The sequence below is a fragment of the Orcinus orca genome, chromosome 8, assembly GCF_937001465.1.
Source record: "Orcinus orca chromosome 8, mOrcOrc1.1, whole genome shotgun sequence".
In the NCBI taxonomy this organism is placed as follows: domain Eukaryota; kingdom Metazoa; phylum Chordata; class Mammalia; order Artiodactyla; family Delphinidae; genus Orcinus; species Orcinus orca.
The window spans coordinates 104,526,603-104,541,295 of NC_064566.1; the positions used below are offsets into that span (position 1 = coordinate 104,526,603).

At 45.6% G+C, this 14,693-nt stretch overlaps 1 long non-coding RNA gene across 2 annotated transcripts; it reads left to right on the forward strand.

The window, feature by feature from the left end:
* The first annotated feature begins 433 nt into the window (after nt 1-433).
* Nucleotides 434-14,114, forward strand: LOC125965200 (uncharacterized). 2 transcript variants are annotated; one of them, XR_007478829.1, is made up of 3 exons: nt 434-6,034; nt 12,560-12,708; nt 12,891-14,114. It is a non-coding gene; the product is annotated as an uncharacterized LOC125965200 (long non-coding RNA). The 2 variants fall into 2 exon arrangements; XR_007478828.1 differs by having other exon boundaries at nt 436-6,034; nt 12,894-14,114.
* The last annotated feature ends 579 nt before the right edge of the window (nt 14,115-14,693 follow it).

Sequence of the window (14,693 nt, forward strand, 5' to 3'; positions counted from 1 at the left end):
CCTTTCAATGGTTTCAAGTGCGTCAAGAGTGGTTTTACGGGACTTCCCTGGTGGCACAGTGGTTAAGAATCCACCTTCCAGCGCAGGGTACACGGGTTGAGCCCTGGTCCGGGAAGATCCCACATGCCGCGGAGCAACTAAGCTGGTGCGCCACAATTACTGAGCCTGGGCTCTAGAGCCCACGAGCCACAACTACTGAGCCCACGTGCCACAACTACTGAGCCCTCGCCACAACTACCAAAGCCCGCTTGCCTAGAGCCTGCGCTCCACAACAAGAGAAGCCACAGCAATAAGAAGCCCGCGCACTGCAAAGAAGAGTAGACCCACTCGCTGCAACTAGAGAAAGCCCGCATGCAGCAAAGAAGACCCGATGCAGCCAAAATAAATAAATTAAATTAAAACAACAAAAAAAAGAAGGGTTTTACGTGCATGCCAGCCTAAGAGAAGGCCCAGTGCAGACACAATCAGAGAAGGACTGGGAGTAATCGGGAGGGCTTACTAAGGACTCTGAACATGCTAGACCACGCTCACCCTGGAGACACCAAGGTTACCCCAGAGGCCACCAGCAAGTCCCCATCCACCCGGCACCCCTCACGGAAGCCTCCACTTCGTCTGGGCTCGGCCTCCTTGGCTTCCACTTCAGGCCTTTGGGGAGAGGTTTATGTTAACCAACAAAGGGATTCTCTGAGAAGCCTGGGAACCCAGAAAGAAAAGCACGAGCTGAACTCTCCGTCTGCCTGCCTGGCAGGTGTGTAAGAGCTGGAGGGGGCAGGGGAGTGGCCGGGTCAGGGCGGCTCACTGTGGCTGCAGTCAGTCCCCGTCTGCAGGCGAGCCAACTCCGCTGACAGGCTGGGCCTCTCCCACAGGTTTTCCCTGGGACTAGACAAAAGAGGAATAGAGACCAGAAAAAGGGCCAAGGCCTCAGATAAAAATTAATTAACACTATCTATTTTTCTTTCTCTTTCTGAAGGTAATCTCTTAATCCTAAGAACTGGGATTCACGTGTGCCCCTTGGTCCATAACAAAAAGGGAAGGTCAGGAGGAATCTGTCATGTTCAAGGTCTCACCTATTACGTTTACTTTTCTCAGTGGCTCTCTGTGTGGCAACCTCCTGTGAAGTGAAATAGGCCTCTAGGCTCTGACTAAGATGAGACAATCATGGCCAAGGATGGCCATCACCACGAAAGCTTTGATGCGGAGAGACTGGAAACCGCAGGGAAACTGGCATGTCAGGACTTGAGTTACTAAGGGAAAAGGAGGGACCGTAATCGTTTCTCAAGTGCTTTCCAAATAAGTCTTTATTCCATCAATAGATTTTTCTCTATATCCAATTACACTCCACTTTCTCTCTGCCTCTATCCAGGTACCATGTTAGGGACTAAGAAATCAGAGGCCTTGGAATTAGAAGGTTCTTTCTGAGGTCTTTTTGTCTAGGCTTCTACGCTATCAAGATAGGAAAGCCTTCGCTCTCCTGGTCTCCATCATTTGGAAGTGGGGAGAAGGTGGCAGAAAAGGGATGACAGGAAATACAAAAAGTCATTTGGAAGCAATTGGAAATTGGGAAGCTACTCCCATTCTTTACCTAAGTAAATGGACCACCGTTCACTCGGTTGTTCAAGCCAGACCCTTGGGCAAGCATCACTGGGCCCTTCCCTCATCCCCTCTGCATCCACCGTGAGGGATCCAAGCCCTTGTGACCTCTTGCCTGGGTTATTGGAATGGTCTCGACTGATCTCCTGTCTAACGTGTCACTGTCCTTCAATCTAACAACCAGAATTTTCTTTCTACTACACAACTGGATCATGTTTCTTCTCTGCTTTAATGGTTCCCCCTTTCTGTCAGAATAATTTCCAAACTACTAAGTATAGCATTCAAGACTCCCCATGGGGGCTTCCCTGGTGGTGCAGTGGTTAAGAATCTGCCTGCCGATGCAGGGAACATGGGTTCGAGCCCTGGTCTGGGAGGATCCCACATGCCACAGAGCAACTAAGCCCGTGCGCCACAACTACTGAGCCTGCGCTCTAGAGCCCGTGAGCCACAACTACGGAGCCTGTGTGTCTGGAGCCTGTGCTCCGGAACGGGAGAGGCCACGACAGTGAGAGGCCCGCGCACCGCAATGAAGAGTGGCCCCCGCTTGCCGCAACTGGAGAAAGTCCTCGCACAGAAATGAAGACCCAACACTGGCAAAAAAAAAAAAAGTGGAAGTGTAGCAGTTACATAATAAGAGACTCCCCCCATGATCATCAGGCTGATGCTTCTGCTGCCATGTACCCCCCAGTATTCAAAGGCTACCCTGAACTAGTATGATGTGCTCCAAGCTGCCTCCTGAACCTGGTACACTCTTCCTGGATCATCCCTTTCCCCACTCCGGCTAACTCTCGTCTGTCCTTCAGGCCTCAGGCTGGTTGTCCCTTCTTCTGGGCCGCTTCCCCGAACCCCTGCTACACTGGATTAGGTACCTTTTCTCTTCAGTGGATTCCCATGACCTTCAACCTGCAGTGGCAACTCTCCCCATTGCCATGTCTGTCTCCTAGACTAGGCTGCAAGCTTGTACAGGTAGGGTGGAAAGGCCTTTTCCATGTCTTTAATTTGCATGAATTCAACGGTGTGTCCATATTAAAAAAGAGTGAGGGAGAGAGAGAGTGAGTGGATGTTATTTCAACGGTATGAGCAATCCTGAGTGATTTCCACTGGGCATCAGTCAACCTACAGGTGTCCCCACATGGTGTCTTAGTGAGATGAACGCGAAGCTCGGCTTGAAGGTTCTGTTTGCTTTTGTTTTGTTTCACATCGCTCGGCCGCTAAACGTAATCCACAGGCACCATCTAGTGAGGAAGCAGCAATATGGTCCAGCACTGGAGGAGGTGCTGGTGACTCTGGACTTATTGAGACACTGGGTTTCATTCTCTAACACAGTGCATCCCTAAGGGATTTTCAAGATGATCGATGCTAGATTTAATTTTTGCTTTCTGTGTGATTTTTAGAACGAACACCCCTGTGAAATACAACTCCGCTCTACTAGCCAAGCTTGCCCCCCTTTCTCCTGGCAACTACATCCTCACCCCATTTATATGGCTATTACAGGAGCTGTCATGGTCTCACCTGACCCAAGAGAGGACAACAAATATCTTCTTCTCCAAGATTATTGAGTTTGAGGTCCAGATAATTAAAGCCACGTCCTTTCTTGCAGGTGAAGCTGTAAGATGAAAAACTCAAGGGCCCTATTTTTCAGCACATGACAAAAGCTAGTCCACTGAAAGGAACAGACAAGATGGAGAGAGACGTGACCTGAAAACGGCAAAGGCTGGGTCAGCAGGTGTGTGCTCCTTACCACTGGAGGGTTGTAGGCAAAAGCCAGGTTGGGGAGGATGGGGTACTACTCATCGGATATATGCTTCCTTGGTGCTGATGTAGGGCATATGAAGAAAGACGGCTGCCCCGGTGAGCTGCAAGCCTGAATCTATGTGATTCCAAGGGGTAGGAGAATAGGTGGGGGGCAGTAAATGTCGGGGTGGGAGGAGGTGAAAAGGAAGAATGGTGAGGATGGGAGAGAACTGAGTTAGTTGGGACAGAGATGATGTAGAGTGGATTTAGGCAGAAATATTTAGCCTGAGATCTAACTTACTCTGAAAAGTTAAGCAATGGAAAGAATGTGCCAGAGAGAGGTTAATGCCCCCAAAGTTACACAGCTGCGACAGTGGCAGAGCCCAGATTTGAACTGCAATCTCTGTGGCTCTAAGGTCCATGCTTACCAATCATCTGGTCTAATCCCTTCTTCTAACAGATGAAGACGAAGAGGCTTTGAGACATGAAGTGACTTGCCCAAGGACACCAAGATATTCCAGCAAAACGAATCCTAGAACCACCAAAACCCAGTGAAATACTCCTTCCAGGCCATTCATGGCCTCCTACACAATCAGAGAGAAAGTGGAGGGGGAGGTACTGAATCCCTACAAGGCTCTGAAAAGGCCCCTTCCCTCGTCTGTGCCCGTCACCTCCTTGACAAACTAGGGAGGAGGCTGACGAGGTGTCACAGGGAGTGTGAGGCACTTGGAAAATATAAATCCCTTGATGAGGAGAGTCCAAGCAATTACTTACTTGTCAACTTAGGAGGGTAGGGCGGGATTAATCTGAGCTCAAAGATCAGGGTGAAAACAAAGGTGTAATTATTACTATAACAATGATAATAATTTATTAACCTGCAGATTCTATACAAATATTACTCCACCCTTGAGTAGTTTACCTGTTGCAATTGGGGCTAAGCCACTGGTGAAGGTGGGGATGGGACGGAGAGAGGTAACCAGAAACGACGACGGCCAGAAGGTAAGAAAACAAACTGGAGAAAGCAAACCTGCCGATGAGCGGGTGATGGAGGCTGACGGTGGTCTGACAGGCAAGACATCTGATAGTAAAATCATAAGCTGTTTCTAGCAGGGAAGGTTTTTCAGTGGAAACCAAATTTCTCATTTTTTTGTATCAGGAACTAAAAACAAGAATGTTAAGTGAACTACCTAAGATCACATAGCTTGTCAGTGACAGAACTTGAACTAGAACTTGAGTCTTTTTACACTTAGTTCTGTGCTGGTCCAAGAAGAACCTACATGCAAGCCGGAGAGTGCAGCACATTGGGGAAGAGAAAGACCAGAAGACAAGGTGTTACGATACAGGTCACAGGGGCTGGTTCACTCCGATCAAATGCCCGTCTCGGTTTTCCATCAACACCCTCCCCCCGCCAATGCAGTTCAAAAAATATAAGAGGGCCCAAATCAAACTGGCTTAGAGTGGGAGAGAAATTGTCGGCTCCCAGTAAGATAACGTGCTGCTACCACTGGAGCTTTTTTATTTTTCCAGAAGTGAGAATCCATATAAAGGAAGAAGAAAATAAGACATCATGAACCAATGCCTTCTAGTAATTTCCCTCCCCTCTCGAATCAAGCACCCTCGGGTCTCCCATCTACATATTCTCACAGCAACACGCACCTCTTCTTGGCAGCCCTGACCACCGAGGTGACTTTACCTGGAGTCTTGGGGCTACATGATTGACACCTGCTTCCCTTGCTAGACTGCAAGCCTGGTCAGGGCAGCGATGCCCTCTGACTGTATCACCACTTTGTCTTTGCTTCCTGGTTTGGAATTTGGCTGTAGTAGCTAAGATGCGCCACCCAGACCCCCTGAGAGGAAGACCTTGCTGCCCATCTGTGGGGAACACAGCCAGCAGACAGCCCTCCCGCTGTCAGCAACTTCAGGGTCTGGCTCAGCTGCAGAGAGCGGTACCTCTGAAGGCCATACCTTTGGGGAGTGGGCAGTCCATGTTTGGTGACTGAGTGAAGCAGGGGGTAGTGGATTGACTGGTGGTCCCCAAAAGGTCCCCAAAGATGTCCTAACCCCCAGAACTTGTGAATGAGACCTTATCTGGAGAAAGGGTCTCTGCAGATGTAACTAAGTTAAGGATCTCGAAATGAGGTCGTTTGGGGTTTAGAATGGGCCCTAAATCCAGTGACAGATGTCCTTATGAGAAAAAGGCAAAAGTAGATTTGAGACTGAGACACACAGAGGAGAAGTCACGTGAAGACAGAGGCAGAGACCGGAGGGATGCTGCCACAAGTCAGTGGGACACTTGGAGCCACCAGAAGCTGGAAGAGGCCAAGAAGGATGCTCTCGCAAGCTTAGGAGGGAGCACGGCCCTGCTGACACCCTGACGCTGGACTTCTGGCCTCCAGAACTGCGAGGGAAGGAAATTCTGTTGTTGCCATTGGTTACAGCATCCCTAGGAAATCAACACACAGGGGGCATAAAGGGCTGCATCTGGGCCACTGCGGCATGACTGTCACTAGTTCCTGCTCCAGAGTTCACCGCTGGGTCCCTGAGGTTCCGTCAGGCCTAAACCATGTTTGACTTTTTCTTCTGCTTAATCTGCTTTCTTCCTTCCTCCTCCAACAGATTTTGATCCCTAATAAACACCTCACACTCTAAACTCGGGCTCCCGAGAGCTGCTTCCAGAGAACCCAGCATGACACGCTATAATAAGATATTTGTTAAGTGAATAAATTAAGTAGACAGTGAGTTCCTGGGAGTAAAGAACTATGTCTTTTTTTTTTAATTTTAATTTATTATTATTATTATTTTGGCTGTGTTGGGTCTTTGCTGCTGTGCATTGCCTTTCTCTAGTTGCAGCGAGCGGGGGCTACCCTTCGTTGCGGTGCGCCTGCTTCCCATTGCGGTGGCTTCTCTTATTGCGGAGCACGGGCTCTAGGCACATGGGCTTCGGTAGCTGTGGCACACAGGCTCAGTAGTTGTGGCTCGTGGGTTCTAGAGCACAGGCTCAGTAGTTGTGGCACATGGGCTTAGTTGCTCCACAGCATGTGGGATCTTCCTGGACCAGGGCTCGAACTCGTGTCCCCTGCATTGGCAGGTGGATTCTTAACCACTGTGCCACTAGGGGAGTCCCAAGAACTATGTCTTATTCGTGTTACAATCTTAAAGCTTGGCACAGTATCTCACACAGAATACGTGTTCAATAACAACGTCTTATATCAAAGAAAGAATGCATGAACATACAAATAGTTTGAATTAAATCTATAGATCGAAATGAATTTTGGTACAAAATACTTTTGTGTATTTCTGTGAGCCTCCACTGAGGAGGGAGGGAGGGAGGAAGAGTGATCATACTTCACTGTGTCATGAACTCAGCTAAGCACTGTCTTCAGGCTCTTGTGAGGGTGGGAATAGAGGACACAACCTCCAAGAAGGACAGCTTTTCCCCTGAGGGCAACATTTTTGTTCTTGCAGTGCTAAGACTCTCCCTATCAGCATGCAGAAATAACTTCACCACTGCGCCCCCAGCCATTCTGACATAAATCCTCATGGATAAACATTTTTAGTGTAAAGAGCAAAAATGAAACAGAGGGGACATGTTCAAACAAGGCGGTGGAATGTGGGTAAAGGAGAAAGAATTGCCACTATTTTCAACAGTCGAAAAGTCTCCGTGAAGGAAATGGGATTTGAGAAGCACTGTCCGTCACAGCAGGTTTCAGAGGATCAGGACCTTAGAGGTCATGTACCACAGCGCCTCCTTTTATAGATGAAGAAACGGCAGCTCAGAGACAGCAGGGGATTTGCTCAAGGTCCTGCTACCAGGTGCGCAGCAAAACGAGGCTAGAACCTCACAGTTCTTCCCGATAAATTTGAATGGGGCAGCGGGAAGGAAGGAAGGAAGAAGGGCAGGAGGAAGTGGGGGAGGGAGGGGGGCACTGGCAAAGTGAACAGGGTTTCAGCACATGTAGGGGAAGGAAATCATCCGGTTCTGGTTAGGTGCTTCAGACAGATTATGTCATTTATTCCCTGTAACAAGAATGTGAGGCGAAAGCTGCCATCTTCATTTTATCGTCTAGGATGGTGAACTCAGAAACACCGGGTGAGCTTCCCAAGTAAAGGACAGAGCTAGGATTCAAAGTCTAGTATGTGTGACTCCCCAAACCATACTTTTCTAGGACAGCGTGTCACAAGGGAGAAGGTGAGAATAAAGTGGAAAGTCGAATGAAGGATTAGCAACGATAGGTGGGTCACCTGTGGGGGAGACTAGGAAGGAGAACAGGAGTGGGGTTTGAGTGACTCAGGAATTCCCAGAAAAGAGTCTTAAAGCTCGGAGTGACAGTAATAGGGCAGCGGAAGCTGTCTTCTTGTCTACAAATGTGTAAGCAGAGAGGAGGGAAGGTAGCAGTGTCTGTGCCTGGAGTTTGAGGTGAGAGTTGGTGTTCAAGGTGTACCACTGGGTAGGCAGAGGGGCCATGATTATCCCCGTGAGGAGATGCTACCACTCGGCAGTACTGATGGCACGACTCTGGAAATGGGAAGAAACAGGGAGACGTGGAAGGTCTGAAGAGCTACATCCTAGGAGTGACAGCGAAACAGCTGTAAATAGAGTCTTACAAAGACCGCAAAGGTGCCTCAAGTCAACCTAACTCATGTTGGAGTGAGGAGATCTGGTCCTCGGTTGCCTGGGACAGGATAGCGTAACTCTTCTCTAGCGTGAGAGATGGTCATTCAGAGCCTCTACAATATTACATATCCAATATCCAACGTCCAGTAAATACTTATCAGAAATAGAACCAAGGGAGAAAACAGAAAATGGAAATATATACATAGGTGATCCAGATAGGAATTATCTGACAGACTTTAAAATAACTATGACTATATTCAAGAAAACAGATAACAAGACAGGAAATCTACCATAGAAACAGAATCTTGAAAAATATCAAATAGAATTCTAAAAGTGAAAAATGCCATAATGGAAATTAAGAAATCCGTAGATGGTTCAAAGAGCAGATTGGACACAGCTGAAGAGAGGATTCATGTGCTTGAAGACAGACACAGCTAGAGACAGACAGGAGACTTATGCACAGATATTTTAAAAGAGGGAAAAGTATAGAAAATAACATAACAGACGTACGAAACATGATGACAAATTTAAATATAAACAACTGGAGTCTCTGAGGGGGAGAAAAGACAGAATGCACAGAAAAATATTTTGAGATAATGACCAAGAATTTTTTTAAAAACATCAAAACATAAAAGATAGACTAAATAAGAAAAAGAAACCAGTAGAGGGATAAATACAAAGAAAACCACATTTAGGCACATCAAAGTAAAATTATTAAAAACCAAAGATAAAGAGAAAAGATTAAAAACACCCAGAGGAAAATAAAAACACATCCCCTTCAAGAAAAGAGCAAAACTAAGACTGACAGCTGACTCGGCTCATACAATGGCAGCCTGCTGAAGACATCTTTAAAGCAATGAAAGGAAAAAAAACAAAACAGAGTTACTGAGGAGAAAGAAAATCCAGAGGACACCTTTAAAGCACCAAAAGAAAACAGAAAACACAAAAACCTGTCAACCAGAAGTTATTTACACAGTTAAAATAATCTTCAAAAAGGAAGGCAAAATAACATTTACAAGCAAAAACTGAGAAAAATTGTAGCTGGAGGAGTTTGGCTGAAAGAAATTCTAAAAACAGTCCTTAAGGCAGAAGGAAAAATGCTCCCAGGCAGAAACGGAAAAATGAAGGAAGGAATTAAGAACAACCATAAATATGTGAGCACATTTAAATGAATATAGATGATAAAGCAATAACAATAATTTCTCATTAAGTGTAAAATAGATATAGCATTTAAATGCATGACTATAATTTTAAAAAGCTAAGAGGAGGGTAAACTGAATCAAGGGATTTTAAGATTATGGCATTGTATGGGAAGGTGAAAAATTTTAAGATTATGGCATTGTTTGGGAAGGTGAAAATCCTATTTTATGTTAGGTTCTAATAAATCCAAAATGCATCTTGTAATCTCAAGGCGAAACACTAAAAGAATAGTAAAAGAATATATAGCTAACAAGTTATTAGACAACATATAATATAACAAAATATAACAAAAGTTGAATAATCTAAAATAAGGCAAAAAAGGAGAGAAAAAGGAACATAGAATAGGTGGTACAAATGGAAAATGAATAGTAAGATAATACATAGAAGCTGAAATAGTCATTGTTTATAATAAATGTGATGGTCTAAATGCTCAAATATCAATAGAAGGTAAAGATCGTTAGGCTGTATTCCAAACAAAACAAGTCATATGCTGTTTACAAGAGACACACCTCAAATACCAGGACACAGAAAGTTTAAAGTGGGAGACTTTAACACATCTCGTTCTATAATCAATAGAACAAGCAGACACAATAATCAATAAGGTTTGAGAATATTTGAATGTGATTAATAAACTCAATATAATTGACATATATGAACTCTAAACCCATTAACTTCAAGACATACATTCTTTTCAAAGGAAATGGAACATTTACCAAACAGACCCTATTCTGAGCCATAAAGAATTGTCAGTAAATGTCAAAGGATTGAAATATTCAGTGAATAGTCTGCCCGGAGTAGGATTAAGTTAAAAAGCTGTAACAGAAAAAAGTGGAAAATCTGCAAATGTCTGAAAATTTTTCTTTAAGGAAGAGGTGGATAGTGATAGGACGGACTTGGGAGGGGGTAGCTTCTGGGTTCTAGTAATGGTCTATTTCTTGATCTATTTCTTAATTGGTTACACTGATATGTCCACCTTGTGAAAACACATTGAGCTGAAACTTATGATCTGTTTATTTTTCTCTATGTATACAGTGCATAAATAAAAAGTTCATTTACAAATAAGGTTGGACTGGGAAAGGAAGACCTGGGACAAGAGTATGACGAGAAGAAATTTAAGAAAAGTATAAGAAAAAAATGTACTGGTTTTGAAAGTGCAGTGGAAGGAGTCCTATTTAGCAGTCAGGAAATCTGAGCTCTCATCTGTGTGATGTTGAATAATCATCACCTTTCGCTGGCCTCAGTTTCCTCATCTGTAAAATGGCTATGCAGGTCCCAGATCTGATCCATGATTTTATCACAAGTTCACGTGTATACTAAGTGGGAAAGCCTGAGTCTTTCCTGCCACAATCTATACTCACACATCATTCCTCATTATTTGTAACATCATTCTCTCAGAGAGAGAACACTGACAATCCAATGTCATCACTAACTTACCTGCCAATGGCAGTTACATTATAGGACATTACTAGCACCCCAGAATCCCACCTTGGGTCATTTCAGAATCTTCTTCTTTCCGTAAACGTATCTGGACTTTTACCACCATTAACCAGCTTTGCCTGTTGGTAAGTAGCTGCTTTTTATTCCCCTCAACAGCTTGCTTTCTGTACCAGATCCGTGGAAAACCTGGGGCAGGGTGTGTGTGTGTGTCTCACTCTTGACTTAGGGCTCTTCTTTTCTTTTTTTAAAATATTTTATTTATTTATTTATTTTTGCTGTGTTGGGTCTTCGTTTCTGTGCGAGGGCTTTCTCTAGTTGCGGCGAGCGGGGGCCCCTCTTCACCGCGGTGCGCAGGCCTCTCACTGTCACGGCTTCTCCTGTTGCGGAGCACAGGCTCCAGACGCGCAGGCTCAGTAGTTGTGGCTCACGGGCCCAGTTGCTCCGTGGCATGTGGGATCCTCCCAGACCAGGGCTCGAACCCGTGTCCCCTGCATCGGCAGGCAGATTCCCAACCACTGCGCCACCAGGGAAGCCCTCTTTTTTCTTTTTTTTTAACAATTCAGTACGAAAGCCATCAAGAAGGGCTGAGCAGGGTAGACATCCATGCAGTGGTGTGGGGCGGGATGAGGGAGCCCAGAGCAGAGTCAGAGCCTGAGCAGGATAAGAAGGAGTCCACGTGGGGAAGGGGTGACCCAGCACAGGATGCCAGAGTCTGTGTGGGAAGAACTCTGCACTGGGACTGACACACACACACTACCGCATATAAAATAGATAACTAATAAGGACCTACTGTACAGCACAGGGAACCCTACCCAATACTCTGTAATGACCTATATGGGAAAAGAATCTAAAACAGACTGGATATATGTATATGTATAACTGATTTACTTTGCTGTACACCCGAAACTAACAGAACATAACACAACTAGCACAATAAAATTTTTTTAGAAAAGAACTCCTCATAAGAAAGTGAAGAAGAGGCAGCAATTGGAGACTGCTTACATACAGAGGGATTGACCAAATAAATAAATATATTCAGTGGGAAAAAACAGAAAACCCTGTATCCAAACTGATATAAATAGATAAATAAATGTGAAGTTTGACGAGGAACGGGATATTTGTAGTCTCAAAATCGTCCCCTCCTCCCCAATTACTTAGCATCTACAATGAGCAAAAGAATGATTTTACAGTGGAGAAGCCTGGCAGATAGCACCTTACTCAAATGATCAAAAGGCACACCATCAGTAATTGGTCATATTTAAATACTGTGCATCACTGGCTAGGATATAATAAGAAAACCCAGCATCCTGCTGTGATATTCCTGTCAAAGATGCATGAACCCAGTCAAGAAGGGAGATATCAGACAAACCCAAACTGAGGGGTTTTCTAAAAAGGACTGGCTTGTAATCTTCAAAAATGTCAAGGTCATAAAAGACAAGGAAAAACCACGGAACTGTTCCAGATTAAAGAAGAATGAAAAGATTTGGCGCGACGTGACGCGACGTGAGATCCTAGACTGAATCATTTCTCTATAAAGGTCATTACTGGGACAACTGTTGAAACTGGGATGGTGCCCAAGGATCAGATGGCCTCTGTTGTAATGCAGCAACGTTGATTTCCTGACTCTGGTGGTTGTGTAGAGGAAAACCCTTGCTTACAGAAAATTCTCAAGAACTGGGGGTGATGGGGCCTAAGGTCTGTGTTCTCAGATGGTTTAGGAAGAAAAGTTCTTCATAGTGTTCATGAAGCTTTTCTGTAAGTTTGAGAAACTGTTTCAAGAGAGCAGCGTTAGGAGGCATCATTTATCTAGGTCCCTTCTCTGACCCAGAGAGCTTGTGTCAGGGTAGAGAAATAAACACAGATACAAAAACTTAACAAAAGTCACCTGCCCTAAACCTCTATCTTTCTAGAGTTGTCTGCAATGATATTATTATTAAGTATAATAGCCGCATTTATTGAGGGCTTACTCTCTTCCAGGCACAGGACTAAAGGCTGTGATTTGCCCAAGTTCACACACCTGGCCAGTGGTGGATGGAGCCAAGGAGAACGGGTGCTTTTGCCAGGGTGACGCTGCATCCGTTGGCTGCTTTAGGTGGAGCAAGACAGCCGTGGCTATTCTGCACAAAGCACAGGTGAGCAGGCTTCTTGGCTGTAGGCAGGGGTGCCAAGTCACAGATGGAGGAAGGCGATAGAAATGGGAGCCTTCTCTGTGGGACCTGATCCCCCACTAGCTAAGCTGATGGCTTTCCCATTTTCTTGCCATGGGGCTCTCCTGTAACAAGACAAATTACTCTATCAATCCTCCCTTTGCCAGCAGATGAAGATGCCCAGCCTGCCAGACGGTGTCCTGCGGTTTCCCATGCTGTTCCAGACCAGTCACAGGTTACAGTCCTCTTAGCGAGAGCCACACGCCGAGCTGGAATCCCAGCGTGGAGCCTCGGGCTGGGGGCATGGCGTGTGACAGAAAGAGCGGAGGCTGAATGGAGGGCCCCCCCACCCCATCTGCTGTTTCTCTGCTCCTTCCTCCTTCTCTTCCTAAAAACATCGAGGAAATGCCTGCAAGCTGAGCTCAGAAAGCATGCGTTACAAGGCCCTGAGCTGGGCAGTGACTGTGCCACACAGACAGTATCCACGCTCGCTTCCACAAACCTGCCTTCCGCCTTCCCCAACACCACCCCAAATCGCACAGGACCCTCTGGAGTCTCAGCCCCTCTGGGGAACTCTCCCTTCTCTGAATTCTCTCACAATTCACCTCTGGCACAGAGTCTAACAGAGGCTGAACTTCACGCTCTAGTTTCAAACCAACTGTTGAATGCGTGCAGGATTGCGTGAGCACCTGATCAGAGCTACGGCAGGTGTTGGTGACAGGGCGGGAAGGAAGACACAGCCCCTGCCTCGTGGAGCTTACACCCTAGCATGGAAGACAGATTAAACAAAGAATGGCAAGTAGAGTGTTAACACAGTGGAGGTAAGGGCTGCTTGGTGCAGAGAACAAAGGAAGTGAGCTGAATCAAAGGATTCAAGGGAAGCCTGCCAGCTTCTGAGTTTTCTTACTCTTTGTGCCTGGAAGTCTAGTCTTCCCTATAAACTGCATATGCTTCAAGACCAGGAGCCAGATGTGATTTAGCCCTAATGTCCTTCGTGAGAAATCATCAGAAAACACTGGCGAGTTCGAATGCAGCTAATGTGAGTGGTGCCTGTAGGGTCACATGCTGTCCCATGTTCCACCCACGGCACCCGAGGGGACTTAGGACACTCCTGGGGCTTCACAAGGAAGAAAATATATACAAATTGCATAGGATTTGCTGCCCCAGTTCCTTGGCCTTGCTTCTTGCTTAGTTTCCTCTCTCTGAGCTGCCCTGGCATTGGCCTAGAAGGAATCCTAACCCCCAGTAAAAATAAAATGTGGATCTTACACAAACCTGCGTGAAGGTCACTCAACAGAAAAGTGCCAGGACCCCGAACCCAGCGGCCTGAGCAGAAAGTGGAAATGCCGACTTTCTTCATGAAAAGCCCACAATTAATTAACTTTAACAGAATTAACTTCATTCAATGGTTATGACAATTATACTTTGTGCTCAGAAGCACATAGGCCCTGGGACGGTACACAGGAGGCTGGGATGTGGTGAGGCCCTCAAGGAGCTTACAGTGCGTCAGGGAGGGAATCCATTCAGAGATAATGATAATAATGATAGTTTCCAGTGAGCGGACGATGCCCAGGGCCTGGTGTCTATTAGTTTCCCCCTCGCAACCTCTAGATGAGGTTCGAGTGTTCCCATTTTTAGGATGAGGAAACTGAGGCTCTGAGATTTTAATTTTCCCAAAGTTAGAGCAGGCTAGTTACAGAGCCAGGATCTGAACCCAGCTACTCTATTTAACTCCAAGGTCTGTTTTTTTTTTCACTAATCTATGCTGGACACATCAAAATGAATCTTTTTCACTTTATAAAGCAGAATGATATAAGTGCTCCACAAGAGACACATAAGTTATCATAAGAGTCAGAGGGGTCAGATAGCTTCAAGGGTGGGGAAGGTCTCAGAAAGGCAGCAATTTTTAGATATTAATTTTTGTTTTTATCTTTTCGATTCAGAAGGATCCTTACTGTTAACTAGTCCAG